Genomic DNA, 23,877 nt, shown 5'->3' on the forward strand with positions numbered 1-23,877 from the left:
TTGTTATTATAATAATGCATGGAACGTTCTTGTAATTAAAGCCATGTTACCTTCTATTTTAAAGCCCACTATGCAGCCTGTAATATGCCAATACTCTAAAATAGTCTAGGACTTCGTGAATAATATGATAATATAATATTAGTACAGATTAATTTTCTTTTCTAAAAGCAGTGTATAGATTTCCACATTTCTGCTTTTTCCTACTGAGTTGAAAATAAACTCCTGTTTTGAAATTACATTTAAGTAGTAACATTTTCAAGCAGTTAACCGACAGAGCCATTTCACTGTAGTAAAAAATAATTGTATATGTACATTTGGAAAAACATTACTGAGAATGCAAAGTAATTATATTTCATAACCTCATTTGTCATGACATGGATTTAGTCTTTTATCTTCAAGGGATTTTGTTTCCCATCCCACAATTACAATGGTGTCAGTCTAAGTAAACTGAGATGACTACAGTAACAGAAGGAAAACACGCCATCTTTATCTCCATAGTACCTTTCATGCCTAAGTCATCTCAAAGCACTGTAAAAAATACAGTCATCAAAATTAAAAATTCGTTTCCTACACTAAAATTCAGTGTTTAAAATGTCTTTTGGTTTAGTATGTATTGGTGGAATTAATATTTTAAATGTGATGGAAGTGATGAAGTTTAATGGTGACAATTAATCGACTGTGCATGAACTACAAACTTTTGTCTATACCCTATGGAAAACAAAGAATCTGGGAGCTGAAAACATTTCCTCCTCTCAGCTCACAGCCTTGCAGTTTTATTTTCAACAGTTACTACCTGTAACAATGTTCTTTATTTTTAAGTAGCCAAAATAATTGCAGGGATGAATAGATAAATGCTGAAATAATACTTTCAAACAAAGTGTAACATCAGTTAAGCATTTGTAAATGAATTCTATCATTAGGAACACTTTAATATTTTAGCATTAGGGAAAAGAAAAAAAAAAAAAAAAAGACTAAATACTACAACCTCTAATTCAGGAATTTTCTGAGGTAAAGATTTCCTCTTGTCTTTCTTTACAAGAAACTACAATTTTTTATAAACTACTATGACAGTTGCTTACAGTCAATAGTAATAATGCAGAAAAAGAAGGTAGAAAAGTTTGTATTCCTTCAAATAAACATGAACAATGAAAAAAATACTAGAAAGATCCAGATTAAATTAATCATATTAGTTCACAGTTGTAACTCTTACTCTTTTAGTATTCCAGACCTTGTAATTTCTGAGATGAATTAACAATGACATGACAATAACAAAAGAAATAATTATGGCCAAAAGTTCTACCAAATGAGGGGCACAACACCTCAAAGGAAGACATAATAGCTGTATATGTTAGCAAGAAAAACAATGCTACAGAAGTCAATTTTTGTAGTAAAATGGTTGGTGCTGAGGACCAATGTGCTTTCTGTCTGTGTTGCAGGCCTTGGAGTCATGAACTGAATGACTATAAGTGGTTCAAGTGCATTAGATGCACTGATCTGCATATCCTCGTTCAGTTTCATCTAAATGAAAGCCTACTAGCATTCTCTCAGACTGGTCTGCAGTGCAGACCAAAGCCCTGTTGCTTGAAAACTGAAAAACACAGGTGCGCTTTTCATTAACATGACAGTGCTAAGGAATTAATAAACCTTAGCATGAATACTTGACCTAATGATATAACAGTGTTGTAGTAAGCACTGTTTTAAAGAAATACCACCCTGAAGGAACAGGATTACAGACATTGAGAAAATCAGGAGATGAAGATAGGAAATTAAGTCTGACAGAGTTTATCAAGGGTTGCTTTCAAATGCATACTGCTTTTCTAGGGAGAAACACTATTATTTTTACTTTTCCCATATGTAATTTTAGATGTCTTTTCCAACCTTTATGATTTTATGTGACTTCAGGATTTACAGATTTTACTAATTAGAACCAAACTGAACTAAGTGCTTATGCACCTTAACTTACTAGCTTTCACCCCAGAAAACCATTGCAGATGCCCCAAAAGAAGTATGATTAAGGAAGTTTTGAGACCAGATTTTAAAATCATGTAAAGCATAACTTGGAGTTCTACTGAAACCAACAAAGCGTTTCTGCTTTTGTTCACTATTATTATCTGGATTATCTACCACTCAATGGTAGATCATGACCCTAAACGGACAGGTGATGAACTAATTATAAGTAAAAACAAAAGGAAATAAACAGGATAGTTGTTTCAAAAGAGGAAATAATCATTGTCAAATACAAGCAAATGAAATAGATAAGGTGGATGCAAGGAAAGGGGCAACAAGGTAACAGTTAAGAAATAGGTATGTATTTAGTAATTAGTTATGTATTTTAGTAATTTGCAAAAAACGATCACAGTATACATGTAGTGTCTATAGGCGTTATGGGAGAAAATCTGGGGAAGAATAGTGAAACCAATGGCTTCGGTGTTTTTGTCACAGATTTTTTCCCAGCCACAGGGACAAGAGAAGAGGAAGCATAATGCATGCTGGCTGAAGGAGGAGCTGCTTGCCAGGCAGTACGGACTGTGGACGCTGCTGGGGTGAAGAGTAAAATCAGCTTTCCCATACGTTTGTAATCCAGTGGAGCAGGACAAGTACTAGTAATAAAGCTTCTGGAGAAAAAACAGTGGTTGTTTTTATTGTCATAAGTAAAACCTAAAAGAATATGACATGCAAAAACTGTCCACATTTTTTTTAAACTTTGGAAAATGCAATGGAACTGAGTTGCTAAATAATTCTCCAGAAAATACTTCCTCCTGCATTTCTTCAAGATGCACCCTCTAAACTTGTGACAGGTAAAATACAAAATGAGTTGAAGATGGGTACCTAGTCATTTTATATTAACAGGTCACTGGCAGAACAACAACAAAAAACTGTACCAAATACACAAAGAAATACAACCAGTCTGGATTTCCTTTTCTGGTTACCCTTCCTTAGAAAACATTAAAAACATTAAAAAGTAAATCACAATAGAAACCCACAAAAAGTGAGTTTCTATTCTGGAGATAATCCCAAAATTCGTTGTCTTGCTTAATATTACCAACTTACAAAGGCTGCATTATATGACACAAGAACAATACTGTAACAGCTTCTTGGAATAATGGCTGCTCATGAAAGTCATGGTAACTTCTTTAGAGCCTAGCTCTATTTCCTTTTAAGTGCATAGGAAATTCTTACTGACAGTATTGGATTTTAGGTCAGGTCTCTTATCTCTGAATGATTCATCAAGCAAATGCATCAAATACACGGAGAAAAACTACACCACAACAATAATACATACTGTAACTAAAGCAAAGAAGACACTGCAATATGTTCTTTGAAACAGAATCTACAGAACACATACACAATTAAAAAAAAAAAAGAAGTTGATTAACTGATGGGAGCTACGTACAGAGCTTATGCACGAAGGTCAGCACCATCAGACTTAACATCTACAACCCCTGATTACCTTGGACAATTCTAGTCTTACTTATATCCTTAAACAACAATGGCTAGAACTCTACTCTTACAGTATCTTAAACGTAGCTCATGAATAATAAGGTCAAAAAAATAATAAAGCAGGAAGTATCAACAGCAAACTGGTTAATCAAAGGCAATTTCCAATAGTAAATTCCTTACTGTTTTCAACTTGAGAAGGACTTGTTTCATCTCCAAGTTGCTGTACTCTGGGGAAAAAAAAAAAAAGAGAGACCATATTTTTTTTTCACTAATGAACATAGTGTTAATGGCCGAAGAGCTTCTTGACTGCAGTTCCATACTTTAAACTTCATTCAATATAGTTTATTTTAAATGTAGTACCACTGTCAAGACCAGCCTCAGGACAGCCATTGTAGCAGCCAAGGATCAGATTTATGAGTGATGCTCTGCAGCTGTTGCCTAACGGAGATTCATTACAAAGAAATGATTTTAAGATAAGGATAATCTAAAGGGCTTTAAATCGAAAGACTAGATCAAATCATTGCTCCTTGAGAAAGAATTCTGGCTTTACTTTCCTTATATTTCTTTGGATATATACAGGTTACTTTGAGGAAATGTATTCTTATATAGGCATAAATCCCGTTATGTCTACAATATAGTGAATTACTACAAACCATGTTCATCATCACTGTCTCATTAGAGAGGTGAAATTCGGTTATATTCTTTCTTGCAAACTGACATGCCAGCTGGAACCAAAAAATGCAGGTCTCCTGCTTTTAAAATCACATAGCAAATACGATGCATATATCTGAAAAAATATATAAATATCTGAATGATTGTCCTTTATGAATGCATATAAAATATATGCATTATTATAATATATATACATATATGAGTTATGTATTTACTTTTCCACTGCTCTGTATAATTCTCAAAGCTGACTTCATGTTGTAAAGTAGATATAAAATCTAAGAATCAAAAAGAATTGAAAGGAAACTCATTTAGTCTGTTGTCCTGCCCAAAGGCAATACCTAAGCTATTCACAGCACCTGTCCTTAAACCTTCAGTGAGATTCTACAACCTGTTGAGGCCATCTGCTCCAGTATTTAACTTACCACAGTGTTAAACTGTTGGACTTTTTGTCTCTAATGCTTAACTGAAATCTTCCTTCCTGCAAAATAAGCTGTTATTTCTTTTTGCATCCAGAGCAAAAGCTGTACCACTTGCTATTTTTAGATACACTTTGGATGTCTGAACGTGGCTCTGGGAGCTGCTCTTTCTTCTTTTGGCTGAACAGCCTGAATTCATTCAAAGTTTTTATGCATGTCATACCTTCCAGGACATTATTCTCATTGATCTTTTGTAGGCTTTCTCCAGTTGTCCACAGCTTTCTTGAAACACAGTGATTATAACTGAACAAAATACTCCGTGTTTGGCTTTATCAGGTTCAAATACATCTTACTCAGGAAACTGACTTCAGCATCTAAATATTGTACTTGATTATTGGACATGACAGTGCTGACACGTTAGCTACTAGTAATCCCTGATTTTTCTTTACAGAACTGACATTTTCAACCCTGCATTTTGAATTTTGTTATTCTAACCTGCTTCACACTGAAGTATTTCTCATCTCTGACTTCATTTTTTTTCCTAAGTATCTGGCATTCCTGAGCTCCTTGTTCCATTAGAATCTTCTTGTATGTGATTTTATTTACAAGTGCTCTTTTTAATCTCTTCCTAGGAATGATGAATTCTATAACTTCTTGACTACACTCACCATTGTTATTTTTCACCTTCAAATTCTCAGATAACTCTGTACATAATTTCAGCATCAGATGCACTTCACCCTGTTTTTCTTCTTAGTGTTTGAATAATATATATATTTTTTTAAATGGTCAATGTGTTTCAAAGACTTTTTCATACTTTATATCCTACTATCTGCTGTAATACTACCAAAGGTCAGCTGAGTCTGAAGTTATCTCATCTACCCCATTGCCTTGGACTGACATTCTAGATTTGACTGTATTTAACCATGAAAGCACCTTTGTTATTTTTCTTTGGTCTTTGTACTTTTATTTTCGGCACAATGGACTTTAAACAGGTTTATCTCCTGAGAGATTCTGCGTCTTAGACCAAGCCTGGATGCCTTAATATACAATATCTTATTGCTCTTCTCTCTTTCCTTCCTAACAAGGCTTAGCACTCTTTATTCAGTCATGAGATTGATCCTATGAAGTCAGTTAGGCCAAATAGATCATAGTCTTGATTGGGGAATAAGATTTGCTGGTCCTCCTCCTTATTTTGATACTTTTTTGTTAAGTATACCATTTATCTTGGTATGGTTGTTATCTGCTTAATTTGTTTTGCTACTTGCTGCGCAAATTAATGCTTTACTGACTGGGTTTCCTAACAGTGCAAAATATTAGCACATTCTTTTAAAACTGGCAAACTCTAACACTACAACAGATTATCCACATAAGCATTTTTACTGTGAGCTATAGAACTATTTATTTTAATGCAAAATGCACGATGCAAATCTTAGATGCAAAATTTTTCAACAGCTCAGTAACGCCAGGAAGATGTCAAGCTACAGCAATGTCATTATTAGCCTATAACCAAATACCTGTCCCAGTGTGAAAATATATTTAGATCATTATGGTGTTATTACCATAGGAAAAAAAATAATAATATTGAACATTCTTAAGTTGTTTTATAGACCCGTAATTCCAAAATATATCAGCACCACTGAACAACATACCAAGACTCTCTGGTACAATTTCAGAAGTCCCCTTACATTTACACTTAATTTCCCTTAAGACCATCTATAAGCTAACAAGACAATCTTTTAAGACCATTGTCTGCTACAGATGGTTGCTTTAATTACTGTTTTAGTAAGATATTTCACTTGTCATTATAAATTAGAATATGTCTTTCATGGAAAGTACACCTTAATCTGAAATTTATTTTAACATATTGTTTATTTTAATGTACTTATTTTTGTGCCTTGCTTAATGGATCATTTATGCAAATTATATGAGATAAATAATATGAGTTAATAATAATAGTATAGGACATCTATTATGTCTGGAGAAATAGTCACACAGGGTTCTAAAGAAACTTAGGGAAATGAAATGGCTGCAGAATTGTGAGCAAGGAATTTGTTTGAAAATCTATGTTTAAGTTCATAAGATTCCGTAGCAGGATATGTACTTAGCCAGTGAAATAAAAATTAAAGTAGTGTGTTATTATTTAACGAGCTCTTTTGTTGATCAGACTTGAGGGGAATCACACTGTCCAAAGTGGCCACTAAAGCATAGCAAAGTAATTGTCAAATAAGCTTTTTCCAAGGGAAAAGACACACCACATTGTTCTTCCAAATTCCGAGGGCTGTTCATCACTGCAGGCGTACAGTATGCAAATTGAACTTCTTTGCTCCAGCTGAGGCTGTACTTTGCCCACTGAATGATTCATCTTTGCAGGCAAGCAGGCAGTACTTGCACCATTAACCTTCCCTGAGATTTTACTGGGGAAGCTTTCTTCATCTTTTTAATGTGATTACAAAAGATTCTTGGTATGGAAACTACCATAAATAGAAACATATTTGGGTATGTCCTGGCCATGGTCCTAGTATCTGCAGTCTTATCCATGTGGGTATAGCACATACATGATGCTTTTAGATGATTTTAAAATGCTTTTACTCTTGCTTGTCACACTTTCTATTAAGAGAATGTATCTGCTCTGAATTGTATTAGCAGAATCTTACACAACTTAGGAGAGTACATAAATCATATCAAAGATTCTTTGAAAGAGTAAGTTTCTCTGAAAAATTAAAATCTCATAGTGAACACTAAAGTAACTGTTGCCCACATCCCAAAGTTGAATAATGTAATACTCCACAAAGATGAGATTTGTCTGATGTACTGACATCAATAGATCAGTTCTCCAAAGTTACAATAATAGCTTGTTAAAAACATTTGCTTTTCTTTTGCTACACAGATCTTTTTAAGTTCTCTAACAGAAGAACATGAGGATTTTTTTCCTCTCTAATATCTTGATTATAGCCTTAAAGGCCCACAGATGTCAGATCTCCTTACAATGAAACATTCACAAACTAGTAAGATGAAACAAAATACTCTGCATTTTCAAACTACTATGCAAATAAATTAACAATCAGGGAACAAACAAAAGAATTTAAACAAACTGCTCAGTTGTTCTACTTTTGCCTTCTTTCTCATTCAATCCTTCTTCTCTTAGCTGCTTATCTAAGCCATAAAGGTGAGGGGTTGTTATCCCATTTTTGTATTTATCAGTGAAGACTGCTGGCACTCTCCACTAACAAATGACTGTTATAAACAACAACACATATATTCTCTTTCAAACAAAGTCACTAGATTTTTTAGCAATCAAGAATGAGGATTAGAATTCCATATGGATTCTATACTTAAGCTCAGAAAACAGGAAATTAGCTGAGCTGGAAGGGATGGAAGATTCGTATCCCAGGAGTTAAGGAACACAAACTGGCAGTGGCAACAGTGGCAAGAAACAACAAAAGGACAGAGGAGAAGCTAATGTTAAAGGACTGTAAGTCACATACAGGGTTGAAAATCAGACACAAATGAATCACTGCAGCATATATCTAGCTCTTATTCAAGAAACTAATTGTTTCTAACTAGAAATCTGGTATCATATAGCTCCCAAATATTTGAAATTGCCCAAGCCAAATGCCGCTGGGAAGAAAATTCCAAGCTTTACTGTAACACTGTACAACATTGACTGGGTCTGAAACAAGGGATGTCCTTTTTCCTGTAGTCAGTTCAGCATTATCACAAAGTCTGAGACGCAGTTATTTTGCAAACAACTTTTTCTGCAGTGCAATCCATTTCTTCTAACTAGAAAAAAAATATATATATATATATATATATACACACACGCACACATATATACATATATACATCAGGGTTATCCAAAAGTACTAGGAAATTAGTGATTTGGTACAAAATTTAAATAAAGAATATGTGTGTATTACTGAAGACCCTGTACAATCAATAAACTACCATCAGATTCTATGGTTTGAATTCAAAAATTACTATGTGTACAATGAGTCTGTTTAAAAAACAAACATGATATGGCAGTTTTTCATTCATACAAATAGTCAATGAGATGTAAAACTGAATAGCTACACTTGGGTAACAATTATTTCATGGTTGTATTTATGGAATTTGTTAGAACACAGTTAAGAAAGTATAATTCACATTTCTCAGTCTTAAAAATCAAGACATAAATCATGTTCCAGAGCAGCATAAACTGGTTGTTAGTTTTGAGTGTCAGTATTTACTATGCCTACCTGTTATGATATATAACCACCATTTTAAATCTTGTGTTGATTAATAAATTTACCACTAAGTGTGTTTGACTACGACTTGATTCTCAGTGCATTTCTGTAAACTTTTCTCTAAAGTCATTATTTCTATCACCTTAACTGTAACGATGTTAGTTGGTTTATTTCAAGACATGACTCTATATTACTTTTCTTCTTTCCTTCTTGTAAAACTCTTTTAATTTCCACATCACAACATAGTCATCATCAGATAAAATTATTGTTAATAATTTTCCCTCCAGAGCTAGAACCACAGCCTAGAAAGTCTGATGAGTCTGATGTTCACCCCAGGGCAAATTGGTAGAAATAATACCAAGCCATACAAATAATGGAAACAAAAATAAACACAGGTATTGGAGGAAATCTGAACTTATCTCTTTAGAGGCAAATCACATTTCATAGATCTTTTGCACCACTCCAGGTGTATCTCAGCTCTTAATTTTCCTATTACACTTTGTCTTTCCAGTTCCCATCTATCCCTCACTCAGAATGCTCTCATACCCTTTCTTACCTTACAGTAAATATATTTTAAAATTTAGGCTAGCTTCTGGCAGACATCCAAACTTTTTGATGACACGCATAATCAAAAGAAGGAAAAAATCACTTATTTGCTCAGCACTGCTTTGATAATGCTGTTGCTTTACCACTTTACTATCTTTCCTATTTTACACTTAACTTTTCCACTATTTTTTTGCTAAGTTTTCCTGTTTCAGAATTCAAAATCTAGTATCTAATACTGTGTTTCCACAAATAATTCACACTGCTTATGAGACTGTGAAATAATGATTTTATCTGTATTTTTTAAATAGAGGTTATCTAGCTGTCTCTTTTAAATGTAAGACTATGGTATGTTGTAAAAATGAAGACAGCAACTTCAGGTTAGAAGCTGAAATGGCTGTGGGAACCAAGTAAGGCATTAGAAAAATGTGCTAAAAATATATGTGTTCCCAGAGTAAGGTGGACAGGACCTTTCTGCAGTAGCTAATGCCCGAACACTTGTCTCAGTCAAGATAAGAGTGAAAATGTAATAGTACGTGGAAATTCCAGCAAATGTACGACAGTCTTAAAGAAATCTCTGTATGGGGTTTTGTTTATTTGTCTTCCTTCCACTAATGCAGCTCTATTGATGTTTCTAACAGTGGAAGCTACAGTGTAGGCAGGATGCAGGTCGTCTGGTCCTGATCAGAGCAATAATAATAATAAAGAAAAATGCTTATTTTTCCATTTTTTTCCATTTCTCCATTATTTCTCCATTATTTCTCCATTTTGATGTCCCTGTAAAGATGGGGTAGTAAGTATCAATGTTGTGAAGAGAACATTCTTGTAATCATAAGAGATATGATAAGATGGAATGATGGATAACCTCAAGGTACTCTCAATGAAGTCAAAAGGAAGGTCTGAACCACTCAGGTTCAGACAGGTTGTGTTGGTATCCAATGTTAATAATCATACTTATAAAACAATCCATACCAGCAAAGCACTTCTCTCCTAAAATGCCTCACCTCCTGCCTATTTCTAACAACTGCAACTGGTACCAGGATGCTTGCAACAATTGCTGGTATTTCAGAAAATAAAACTGGATGTCGACAAGGACAACAGTAAAGCTCAATTTAAATTTTTCAGTATTGGCAGTGAAATAATTGTTTTATTAGTTAACTGTTCTGAGCAATTCACTGAGTCTCTTTGTAAAAAAAAATCTAAATTATCAATGATTAATAAAACTCTTAAAATCTTGCTTAGAGTAACAGAGAAAGTGTTATCTATGGAAAACATTAATTAAAATACCAGCAATTTTGTGTATGTATTTAATTCTGAAATGATAAAACCCAATGATTTTCAGACAGCAGGATACTAAAAGGAAAACAATTTCTGTGACATTTTCAGGTATTTTTAATTTTTCTGTAGCCAAGACAATGAAAACTAAGATAATACAAAATTTTCTATCTAAACAAAAGTATTTCAGACAACCTAATTCTAATGATTACAATACCACAAAAACACAAACTTTGTGACATGTACTTATCTCTAGTTTTCTCCTCTATTAATTTTTGAAGTTGTTTAGCATTTTGAAATCAGTTACCTATTGTCTAACTATTAAAATACTCAGTTCAGACTTCAACTAATTTATAAATGTAGTATTTACTGTCACTAACTATTATAAATACAAATATTACATAAATACTCTATTAATTGGTTGACAGGATTCAGATTTGTTTTTAAAAGTAGTAATAAGTCCTGTCTCTGTATTTTAGAGACCCTGAACCACAGCAGAGTAACATCTCAAAACTTGCCAGTGACTTGTAAAATTTTTCACATTCACTTTATTATAAAATATTTTAATGATACTCACGTCTCAGAGACGAACATGTTTAAAGTGGCCTTTCATCATGCTAGCTTTAAATTCAGCCTGTAGTTAGAGATTTTTCCTCTGCTCAGATGCAGGATGGTTCTGTCCCCAGAAAAGGCTTTCCGAAATAATTTTATTATTCAATGCCCCTGTATACCATGCCTTATACTTACAAGGGGGTAGCCTGGGTAGCCTGCACCTCTGATAACCTAGGCCCTTTTAGAAGTACTGGGTCTTGAGAATAAGCACTCAGATAACATACAGAGCAGGAGAGAAAGCAGCAGGAAAATTACTGGGGAGTAAGAGTTGTGGAGTAAATGTTTTGTATGTGACCCATGATTACAAACTGCTAAAGTGAAGGGGATTTTCATCTCTTTATTTTTAAGAAACTGACATTCCGCATTTAACAAAGAAATGTGAGACCTTGAATTGTTACCATTTATTTTCCATATGTACAATTACTTTTGCACAGCTCTGTAACATCCACTTGTCTAATGCTGTACTGTTTTTGTTTTGTTTTGTTTTTGTATTTGTTTTTGTCAAAAATGCCAGTTCTTCTAAATGTATATATAGCTCCAGTTTCTGCTTCTGTCTTTACGTATCTAAGTCCCTGTATCACAAGCAGTTCCAGACACTTCTCTCTCTGATTACAACTAGGGCCTTTCACACAGTCACTCATGCTGTATGACTGCTACGGGCTGAATCAAACCATTCTTTTCAAGTTAGAAAAGCTTAGAATGTCAAATTTCTAAAATATATCTTCCTCAAAAGTGTCCTAATAAGTTTTGCACATTAGTATTATCACCACATGTATTTACATGTTAATTATTCAGACTCATATGAGCTAAGTTCATCTTTCTTCCTGATCTTATCATATGCTGCACTTTCTACAAAATAGGAGAAAAGTTCTGTCTGAGAGCACATTTAATTGCCCACTTATGTCTAAAAGACTAGATATGACCGAATGTATTGCTTTCTGACAGGAGATTAACTCCTTCAAAGAGGGAAGACGGAGCTTCTCCTATATCACCATCTAGTGGGGAGGAAATATGAAGCACTGGAGCTATGGCTGTGGACAGGCGGTAATAGTAGTTGCTTTCTGTCGATTCTGCTCTTGAGGACAGCGCCTGGAAATACACTTGTTACTTTCCACAGATGCACACATAATGCTTCCAAACTTCATTGGTTTGGAAGAAGATCCTTAACTGAATACCCTAAGTGATGGATTTCACATTACCTGCTTTATCCTGCCAGATGTTCTCCCAGAAGACTGAATGTTAGACCAGAGATATTTAAAAAAAAAAAAAAAAAAGCCCAACAGCTCTGGATACATTGCCTGTCTTAACCTTTTACCATTTCAGACAGAAATGATCAGGATATTTTCAAATGCTGTAAATTCCATTCTTGTAGGTTAAAAATTAAACTATTGCCTTGCTGTGATGGGGAGTGAACATTCTCTACAAATGATATTTTCTTGTAACTGAACAAGCCACAAAACTGGCATGATTATTTTATGGAAACAGAACAACTGGACATAATTTGTTGAACCCTTGAAATAAGGACAAGAGAAAAACATTACAGCAAAACATATCTTATGGTAAAAATTCACAGAATAAAGGAAGACATAACATTTTCTCTTACTGCATCTATAAAGCAATAATCCTATCAAAGCAGTACAGGAAAAATGGGTTGCAGGACAAATTTTACCTCAAATAGTGCTGAAATGTAAAAGATCTATTGGTATTTTCACAGACATCAAAGGGGCATTGTAAATCAGACATTTTATTGTGGCTAGGATATTTTAGGGTATTTTCCAAGCCAGAATTAAACTACTAAACAGTGTAATTTCTCCCTCAACATGTCATGATTAAGAGTTCTTCTGACCTAGCTATGTATTTATATACCTAAATAAATTTACTGCAAATATAAACTTAATACTGAGTTTCTTGACATGAAAACTAGATAGAAACTTACAGATGCTATGAGGGACATTCATTTTAAGGCAAAAAAGGCCAGAGAGCCTGAAATATCAACAAACAGAAGGTCAAGGTGCCTAGAGTAAGGAAAAGTTATGGCTGTTCTGAAAAGATGAAGACTGAAGCCAAAGAAGAAGGAAGAAAAATAAGCTGTGGATTGTTACAATAAATAAATAAATAAATAAAAATCATAACCATGACTGAAACCGTAGTGGGAGAGAAAAAAGCTGCTCTCTGTAGTCTAACAAGAAAAATTGGGAGTGCAACCCAATCTACCACAACTTCACAACTTCAGAAGTTCCCACTGCTCCCAACACTTCATATGAAAAGGAAAAGCTCTACATTTGACTGAAGAGAAGCAAACAACTAAACTCACAGAGTGAATACAATACCCTTGTTTACCCTTTAAAAAAAAAAAAAAAGTACAAGTTCCCTAAGCAAAAGCAGACATTTCTCTTATGCATTGTATTAATCAAAATCTTGCAATTTATTGTTGTTATTTTGCAAAATGGTTTCCTTCTCTTTTTACTTTTAAAGGTTGTGGTTGCAGTTGTGTACCATGTGTGCTTTCTAGATTACAAAACTTGACCTAATGTTGAAATATAAACCAAATGTGAAAAACACTTTTCAGACAAGAAGTTATAAAGCTGTAATAACTTTAAATATTCTAATGCTCTTTTGTTATAGGAAATGTGATACTAGTATCCACTAATTGTCAGACAGCAATACAAGTAACTCACCTGCCTTGGCCTTAAGCACCCTGTGAGTTGGCACACGTGCATCCATACATACAACTTAGGAGGCTTCTGGAAAAGCGTCTCCTGCACTAGTGTAGTCCTCTAGTCTTCACACTCCAGTGTGTCCTGCACTGGAGTTCTGGTAGAAGAACAGCTGCATTTCATGTCTCCTACACTAAAGAAATTCTTTGCTTTCTCTATTGCAGGAGACATGAACTTGCAGAAATTCTACCAGAACTCTTTCCACATGTTCACTGCTACCAGCACATCCCTAATAATCTTATTAAACTGCTGTAAAAGCAACAATTTTCTTTTGCATTTAGTTCAAGCCATATTACTCCATTTCTTACTTTAAAAAGGTAAATGGTTCTTACCATATGGTTGAGTATGGTTCAGAACAATATCATGAGAGAATCAGAGAGTGAAAGATAATGGAAAAAAAGGGTGGTCCAAAGAAAGATCCTGATCCAGCAAAGATATAAGAGAAGGAAAATAACAGGAGGAAAACATTTGCAGCCAAAGAACATTTGCAGAGGGGCAGAGAGAATACCAGAGAGAGACAGTGCTCTGAGTCCAAGAGGAGACTCTGAGGAAGGGAAATGGGGTTTCTAGTGTTCTATATAGCCAAGAGACTGAAGAGACTGAGACCATAAAATAAGTCAATAGGTTTTTCATAAGCTTTATTTAGTATAACTGAAGCTTTTTGAGGGATTGAATTGCCACTTGAAGGGAAGCAGGAATAGAGAAATGAAGCAATAGTTGAAGAAATTTGATCTAGAAGACCCCTCACAGCATATTATTTTAAAATATAAGTACTTTTGGTACGATTTTATTTAATTCCTTAGAAATTGCAATCAGGAAAAGACCAAATCTGTATCCATCTCACCATAGACACTTAAATGCTTAAAATGAGAACTGTAGGGTAGGACCCCAGGTCTCAGGTTAGGTCATCTCCTTATCCCCAGTTACAGCTTAAGTTAAGAGAAAAAAAAAATGTTGTTTCTGGAATGTGATTTAACCTACCTGAGAGGAGCAACCGCTCTCCCTTGACCAAGGCATGTCTTCCAGAGAGGGGGGGATCGCTGACCTCGGTGGCAGGTAGGCGACAGGCAGGGTCTATAGAAGTTTACATTGCAAAACATAATTAAAAAAAAAAAAAAAAGAAAAGAAAGAAAGCCGTTTACCCAATCAATATTTAAGCATTGTCACTTATCTCCACAACACTTCATAGCAACTCACAACAGGTAACTTTACCTGGTGGCATCTAAATCCATCGGGGGAGCCAGTAGCCGTTTCCACCGTTTGGCACCGTCCATACGAGAGGGCTTTGACCACCCTGACCACCCTCTCCCAAATGTTTAAGTGCGGCGGGGCTCGAGGCGGGACCCGAGCCATTTATCTGAAAAAAATAACCTTTTACACATAAGGGTCGGGGTTTGGCGGAAAAGGAGTTAAAAAGCCCAGAGCCGGCGCTGAGGAACCCAGCGGACTGCTCCATTACCCGGCGAGGGGGGAGCCTGCTTCCACATTGTTAATTACTCGCTCTAAAATTCGTGACAAAATTTCAAAGGAAGAGGGATAAACAGTGTCTGTAAGGCACGAGGAGGGGATCTGTTAACAGAAAGAGGTGAAGCTGAGGTAAAATCCTGAGGGCAGGTCTCTCCTCAGTTCCACTCGGCGGCCGGGCCGTGTCGCAGCCTGGTCTGGGGGAGGAGGCGCGGCGGCACCCGGTAGCAAATTTGAGGCTGGCAGGGCGTTGTGGGGGCGTTTAGAGCCGCTTTGAATTCCTTCTCCAGCATCACCAGAGTTTCCCTCCTCACGGGCTGCTTCTGACAGTCCCCGGTTACCTGCGTGGGACTGACAAGAGAGGAGAAACGGGCGGGCGTGAGAGCGGTGGTGGCAGTGGGGCTGGGAGTGACAAAAGGGCGGGCAGCGTCCGCCCTGGGGCAGCCCGGGGTGCTGCTGCTCAGCCAGGAGTCTGGTGGCTTTCTGTAGTACCGACAGTATTGTAACCTGCCCTTCCGAGCCAAAAGCTGCTTAGAAGAGGTGTGACAAAGGACGGGTCCCTCAGCAAGTGTCCGGGCAGCGGGAGCTGGGACCTTCCCGGGGCGCGCTGAGGCACCCGGTGCCTCCAGACTTCTGGGCAGTGGGGCTGGGACGCTTGGTTGTGGTGGCTGTGGTCCCGTGGATCTGCTTAAAACGGAAAAATACATACGCAGAAACGTTGCACAGAAATGTTTTTTTGTTTGTTTTTTGCTATTAAATGATTATCCTGTGGAGTCTTGATAAGAACTCCTCAAGAAAGCAAGGAACTGTGTCCTTTGATCTGTGCTTAGTTAGAAAGAAATGGAAGTCACTTTAAATGGTCATGAAGTAGCTGGTGTAAGAGCAACTTATTAGTGATAAACATGAGAGCTTTCCATCATACTGAAAATATTTCTGTAGAGTCATAAGCATGTGCAGCGCTTCCCAGGCAACTATAAAATGCCAAGCCCACTTCCTCTGAGAAACTCTGAAACTTAAAAGCGAATCAAAACCACACAGAATAAACAAATTAAGAGCCTAAAATGAGGTGAACGGGAAGGGTATAATCTTTGGGAAGCCTCTCCCCCTCTCTTTTGGTTTATATTTTCTTGTGTATAGTTAATAAGAACATTTCTTGTCTGCCCAATTTTTCGAACCAGCTCAGAGTATAAGCAGTAATACTGTCATAACACAACTATATGCAGAGTCTCCACATGCAACAGGGAAGAGATTGAACTATATTATACCCTTGGTGGTGGTCCTTCTGGGGCACAACAGTGAAACAGCACAAGGAAGAATGCGTTAGTGGTTGTTCCTGCTCTGTTTGTTTTTATGGATAAATAAGGACTTCAATCCACTAAACTAGCAATCCAGAACCTTTCTCGAGCTCTAAATCAACACACAACCAAAAATAGCATTTAATTAAGAAAAAGGCTGCAGTATGTTTTTGCAGTCAAAGGAAAGTGTGTATACAAGAGGAAACCTATTAGATTAATTGTACTGTAACTTTTTCCTTGGCACATACACAGTTGCAAGAACTTGGCCTTTAAATCTTTGCCAATGCGAAGAAAACATTCCCAAGCCAAGAACTAGCTATTATTCTACAGCTACCTAGGCATGTAGTTTTATTTCTATTACCAGATTATTACTGTTCTATAATTTCCCTGAAATTACATATTAAATTTTCTATTTCAGGCATATTGGCATCAGTATATAGCATTTTGAAAGAAATTTTGGGGTACTGGACAAGTTATATCTATTATATGTGAAGAGCCCTATCCATAAAGAAGTTTCAAACAGACATCTCTGAACTGCTTTTAGAAGAGGGCAAAAGTGGTAGAGGCCTGGTAAGAAAAAACTTCATACATTTTTTTTTATTATTATTTTGGGGAGGGAAGATTTTTAAAGGAGGACTGAAAAAGAGAAAAAATATGTAAGTAACAGCTAAAAATAAAGTGATAGATCTTGAATGTTCAAGAGTTTTGCAGTTTTATAAAAAGTTCACAATGCTGTGGAAGGTCATCCAAGTGTTATGTTACACAATATTCCCAATAATGAAAAAAAAAAAACTTAGAGAAGGGCCATAAGATACTTACATGACAATCCTTTCCTCACAGGGCATATTATATTTTTGGGTTAGTCACCAACGATGCAGGAATATTAAGCATTTTTCTCTTTTGAAATTCTACATGGTATAAATGAGAAGATTTAGGAAAACGAGGTGAGCAGAAGAATATCACAGGACTAACTGTAAATAAAATAAAACCTGATGTTCTCCATTCAAAATCCAAATGGAGTAGAAAAAGCTGCATTCACCTTTATTAATCTAGATTCTAAAACAAACAAAAACCCTCCAGACTTCTATACTTCTATTAGTATTTGTTTAGATGATAATTTTTTCATTAAACTGCTGTCTTAAAGAAAACTCAGATGAGGTTAGCATCAAAATACATAGCCTGTATATCCTGACTCAACATTGCCCAAGGCTGGACAGTCAACATTAGTACTCCTGAAGTTTCTGAAGGAACATCCAGTTTTTCATAGTGTAAGTAATATGCAAAGTTCTTCACAACTATAAACACAGAACAACATTTACATTTTAAATCAAAAAATAAATGAAACGTTTACACTGTGTAGTCTAAGTGAGGATTCTTGAACTATGTGTGAAAAAAATTAAAATGGAAAGATCATACTTTCAAGTGTAATCTGGTCTACGCATATATAACAATCTTTCTGAACCTATTTTCTTTTAAGTACATTTTATGCTGTACTATACTTTAAATATGAGTTTTATAACGTGAGTTTTACAATTAATCTCTTTACTGACGTGTTATCCCTTATGTAACAGACTTCTTTATACAAACATTATTCAAACACAAATACATTTTCTGTATAAATTCTGCAGGGCAAAATAGAATTAAAATGGCATGCTCACCAAAACAAATTATACATTCACCTTCTACTCAAAGACGCATTCTTCTTTGGGGCGTTTAACTAGTCTGTAAACACAATTACCAGAAATAATAAAACTGGTAAGATCATAGCTTACCTTTTTAAGACGGTAGATTCTTTAAGAAGAACAATTAGGGGTTCAGATTTTGAATTATTTTTCCCAATGAGAAAAGTCAAGATAGTAAAAGAAGGCAAATGAGGGCTTTTATATGCTGCCTTTATGCTTGGGAGCAAGAAGGAAACCGCTCCAATACATTAGGGAAAACACAGTCTAATGGCAGAGAAAAGATAAACATTGCCCAAGGAAATGCAGGAGAAACAAACACTTTGACCAGAAGAGAGTGATCACTAGGGTAGCCTGGAGTAAGACTGACTTAACTGTGGAAATGTAGAGAAATAGAAATGGAACCACAGAAAGTACAAAAGTAATGAGTAAATTCAGGGGAATATCTAGTGGATAGAAGTATAAAAAGTGTTTTATGTGGCATGTGTATATATTTTTTTGTCAGGAAAACATATTTTGAATGTTGCCAGGTTATTATAATTTATGGATCCATTCAGATGGCTGATCCATTCGCTGTTTAAAATTGGAAATATATTACATGTTTTGACTAGTGGATTGTCTCTGTCAGAAAAACCATGTGATAGTATCAAATACGCACTAGATGACCCTGCTGAGGGGTTGGACTAGATGATCTCTGGTGGTCCCTTCCAACCTCAGCTGTTCTGTGATTCTATGATTTGTATACATTCTATTTACAAAGATTGTTCATATGTGCCTTTCCTCTGAAACCAAGGGAAAGTTTCAATCATGAAGCCTCAAGTCCTTTTTGGTTGATAGTCACCTTAAATCTCTCTAGCTCCATTTTACTTAGAGCTATGAAAGTGCTTGTTCCAGCCTGCGTCTGGGGTTCTGTGTCTTCTCTGCATCTGTTTCTATGGCATTTTACATCTTTTTTCTCACACATGCCTATCCTCAAAATAATACCCAACAAAACATGTGCCGCCCACATGTGCCTTTGTTTTGGGTGGTGACATGCACCCATATTCTGGTGGAGACTGTTCTTATTCAACAAAGTTTAACTGCTTCTTGCAGTGATTTTAAAGAGCACTGCTCATGACCACTAGCAGCAATATATTTTATCTGGCACCAATACTATGGATAACAGGCTACCTTAATGCATTGAAATCTCCACAGAGAGCAGATAAGGAAAAGCACAGGTATACATAGTACAGCCTCTGCAGGACAGTCACTGTGTCTTCTTTTGCATGAGTACAATACTTACACAGGATTGCAATCTTTATGAAGAATACAGCAGATAAAGTGGGCGAATCCACAGAATGTTTAGTAGTAACTTAAAAATATAAATTAACACAAATTAACAATTCTACAATACTAGTACTCTTTATTATAGTCAAGATTTGTAAACAATTTCCTGTTATCTGTAACCTCTGAGAAAGCTGCATGCTTATCATTTTGTTTTTCCAAATATTTTTCTCTTAGGACAAGATTTTCTATGCTGCTCTTCTCTACGAGGATGAAAGTATGAATTATGTTTAGGGAACCTAAGGGAAGTCATGTAGATATTTTAAAACAGACAGAGAACAAATGTAAAAATGTAAACATTGAAAAACTAGAATTTAAATAGATCATGTTGCAGAAAAGGGCATTTTTCATAAATAGATTGCTTTGACTTGAATTTTAAGTTATGTCTACCCATGTTAACCATTCCTAAAAGGTATATTCTTTCTCTTGGTCTTTTTTTTTTTTTTTTTTTCTACAGCAGAGTTGCATCACCTAGGCAGATATATCTATCAGTATGTAATTGCATTGTAAAAGCTTAGGCAGCTTCTCCAAGTCAACAATTCAGTTTTCTGGATGACCTATTGTCTCCATCAAAAGTTAAAAAAAAATTAAAAAAAAAGTCTTTGTGCCTTTGGTGTTGGAAGTCTGTGAGAAATTAAATCTGTGACAACTTAATACTGCTTTCTGGCCTGCTAATGAAGCACCCACACGTCTTCTGAAGTGCTGACAAAGCAGATGGACTGATGTTAGTCCCTGTGGCCACACTGGGAATCAAGTTGCCAATTGTGTCCAGTTACAAAATTGAATCATCCTTTTTCTTTTTCTCCCCTTTTTGGAGAAAAGAATGTGTAAGAGGATATTCATCATCTGGAAACTACCTAGTGATGTTGTATTTGTCCTTTTTCCTTTTCCATATTTAGCTTAAAAACAGTGAATTAATTTTACTATTTTTTAGCAAGCACATGCCTTCAGATGAACCAGTATATAACTTGATGGCCAAATTCCAATAAACTTTTTTTTTTGTGATGTTTTGTGGTTAAAACATTAGATGCTGAATATATAATGACTTCAATAAAGAATTAATTGGAAATACAAAGATGATTTATCTCTAGGTGGGGCAGCATGGTTCTCTGTTACTTGCCTTCATTTTGATTATCATTTTGAGGACACAGCATTAGGTGTGTCTCTAAAATGTTATGTAAATGAAACTGCCACAAAACATTCAGAGACACTGGAAATAATTTGTCTAAAAACTGTGTATTAGTGTTCAGACAGACCTTGGCACAGACTAAAAGCATGCCGGCATGCATTCTCCCGAACAATTCCTGGGCACAGTTTGGGAGTTAGTGACACTGAGTCAGGAACCATTCCCAATGGGCAGTAGATGCATGTGTCTATCCTGTTGTAATGAATTAAGGAGTTTAGTAATGTAGGCATGAAACATTATGTGGCTATTAGCCTCAATGCCAGACAACATTCCCAGGCATACATATAACCTTTTAGTTTATAGGTAGCCGATGAGTATGTTGGCTGAGATGCACTCAGTATCTGAGGAATGGAAAAGTTCTGCTTTCTTTTAAAGGCCTTTTTAGAGGCCTAAGCCCAAGAAGCTCTTTTAACATACATGATTTAGATAATCATCTGTCTGTCTTAAATCTTACTTTTACTGGCAAGTTCATTAAAAAGGGAGTGGCAAGGCATTTTATGCATGATAAGACGTTCTCATGTGTCTTTAATCTATACAAGAGTGGCTGTTGGCTTGTGCTGAATTGTCCTTTAGGCCAATTTTTAACTTTTGTCCTTTGCCAGAAGATGAATGTCCACGTTGACTTGGTAGCCCATGACAGCAGTATTGATTTACCTTTACACCTTAAAAAGTGAAAAAAACAACAACAAAAATAATGTTTTTATCCTTGTCTCTCAAAATAATCCATGTTAGCCTTCACAGCTCCTATGAAATTGCACAGAATTTGTTATATAACTGACACCCAGTTATGTCTCTATTATAAAACATTGCATTGAGTTGCTTTCCCAGTGCATGTCCAAAAAGAGACTTTTGAGAGAATAAAGTTATGAGGTCCAGGGTTTTGGTTCTGTTTACTTTTTTAAGAGAGAAAAATAAAAGAAAAAAGAATTTGTAGGAATCAGTACCTGCTTCCTTTCTGAAGTTCATCTATGGTGAACTGTATCCACAGAAATGTCTCTCAGGAGCCTCTTCAGGTTTCGGATTTTTTTCTAAGACAATGTATGATAACTGATCATCCTTACAAAAATAACTGTTACTTGTTCTGTTCTAGTGGCCCTTATACAACAATACCAGGCAAGGCGACAAGGCTACTTGTGCAGAAGAAGAATCTGTCCGACTTCTTTTGCTGTTACATAGTACATTTTACTATTATATTTTATAGTCTAAAACACCCCTTTCACATTATCTGTATTTTAACTTTATTCAAAATCCCTAGTGCTTTGAATAATCAGGAACTGACTGTAACATTCAAATGAAAATACTTGGGTTAAATCTATCGTTTTCTTTCACAGAAAACTTTTTTACTAGTATACATTTCAGAAGATGTATCTGCCAAATAATCCATATCCTGTCCTCGTACAAATGGTAGCACGTTCTTGACACCATTGAGATGATGCAAGTGTGTAATTTAGAAGAAATTGAAAAATTAAATAGTATTATTTCATGTTGTGAAATTCATGTTGGAAATTTATGCTAAATACTTAGAATAAGGGGGAAAATGTTACCATCATTTGGCTTACCAAAAAGGGAAAAAAAAATAGTCACCATCAAATTGTAAACTTGCAACGTGTAATTGTACAGATATTTTACACCTCAATATGCAGGCTTCCTTGGCTCTTTATTTTACCTTTACCACTTAAGACTTAAGTCCTGATCTGACATTCAGGCTGCTTACTTACTTACAATGAATATTCCCCTGAGAATTAATTATGTGGTGCTATTATTTGCCACTGTGATCTAAAGTTAATGCAAAGAATGTAACTTTATATTACTTGTCATACAGCATTTATCATTACATTCATTCTACTCACTTCTGTAGTCGAGTCTTAACACCAAATTCCCAATTATTTCAATACTTAAATTTAAGGTGATATCTAACAATTACATTACTACATAGTGATTTCCCACCATTGTGTAGGAAACTTTGACCACTAGAAAAATACACAAACATAGAATTGGAGAATGGTTTGGGTTGAAATTGAAAGGGACCTTGAAAGATCACCCAGTTCCAACCCCCTGCCATGGGCAGGGACACCTCCCACCAGACCAGGTTGCCCAAAGTCCCATCCAGCTTGCCCTTGAGCACTTACAGGGAGGGGGCATCCACATTTTTGATTTTACTTACACATCACATTTAGTTAAAAATTCTGTCCTGAAATGCATACAAACTATCAATTAATAAGAGGTGAATGTAACGATGTCTGTGCATCCCATTAATTAATTAAAATGACATGCGACTGTATGTTAAACCAGCCATTAAATAAACCAAAAGTGGAAGAGTACAGTACATTTTTCATGCATTCTAGAGAAAACATCTAATGGCAGCAAGCAACCTCTAAGAAAACATTGGTGCTAGGTGTGTTTTTACTAGTATTTTACATACTGTCTACAATTTATGGAGCTGAATAACAACATGTTGCTGTCAGGGAGGTTAACATCAGAATGCAGAGGGCAGGAAGGACTCTTCACTATTTTCAACAGAACACACATGCATTCTGTCTTTGCAAGTGGAAAGCTTTTTGTCTCAGTACACAGTCATAAACAGCAGCAAGAGTGATACCTACAACTAACATATTTTGGTGAAAATGGTTTGAGAAACATGTTTTGAAAAGAGTATTGTATGCATGAAGATCTTTAATTCCTGACTTTTAAAGTTACATTAAGAATACCGAATTATTTGTTCTCTTTGAAGGACAAGTAATGAGTCTCAGAATAACTGACTGTGCAAAATACTTTAGATTTATGAGAGCCCAGTCATTTCTCTTAAGCAAAAGACATGTTCTCCCTTGACTTCAAAGGCAGCAGGATTAGGTTCTAAAACTTCACCCTGAAATTTGCAGCTCATTTTCACGGCTCTATAGGTGTGGATTTATCAGGAGAATTCAGAGAGCTTTGCCCTCCTCCACACTGCTACCAGCTTTGTTTAGTGCAGTGTTCACTCCTTAGTGTGCCACAGTCATGGTTGTATGACTGCATAGCTCCTCCCATACAG

The 23,877-nt window shown here is 35.7% G+C and overlaps 1 long non-coding RNA gene across 2 annotated transcripts; it reads left to right on the plus strand.

Moving 5' to 3' along the window:
• Positions 1-15,355: 15,355 nt before the first annotated feature.
• LOC113840228 (uncharacterized) lies at positions 15,356-21,887 on the plus strand. Of its 2 annotated transcripts, none has more exons than XR_003492999.3 (3): positions 15,356-15,495; positions 17,077-17,228; positions 19,838-21,887. It is a non-coding gene; the product is annotated as an uncharacterized lncRNA (long non-coding RNA). The 2 variants fall into 2 exon arrangements; XR_011805904.1 differs by lacking the exon at positions 15,356-15,495 and adding an exon at positions 15,605-15,741.
• Positions 21,888-23,877: the final 1,990 nt, after the last annotated feature.

The sequence above is a fragment of the Anas platyrhynchos genome, chromosome Z, assembly GCF_047663525.1.
Source record: "Anas platyrhynchos isolate ZD024472 breed Pekin duck chromosome Z, IASCAAS_PekinDuck_T2T, whole genome shotgun sequence".
Lineage (NCBI taxonomy): Eukaryota > Metazoa > Chordata > Aves > Anseriformes > Anatidae > Anas > Anas platyrhynchos.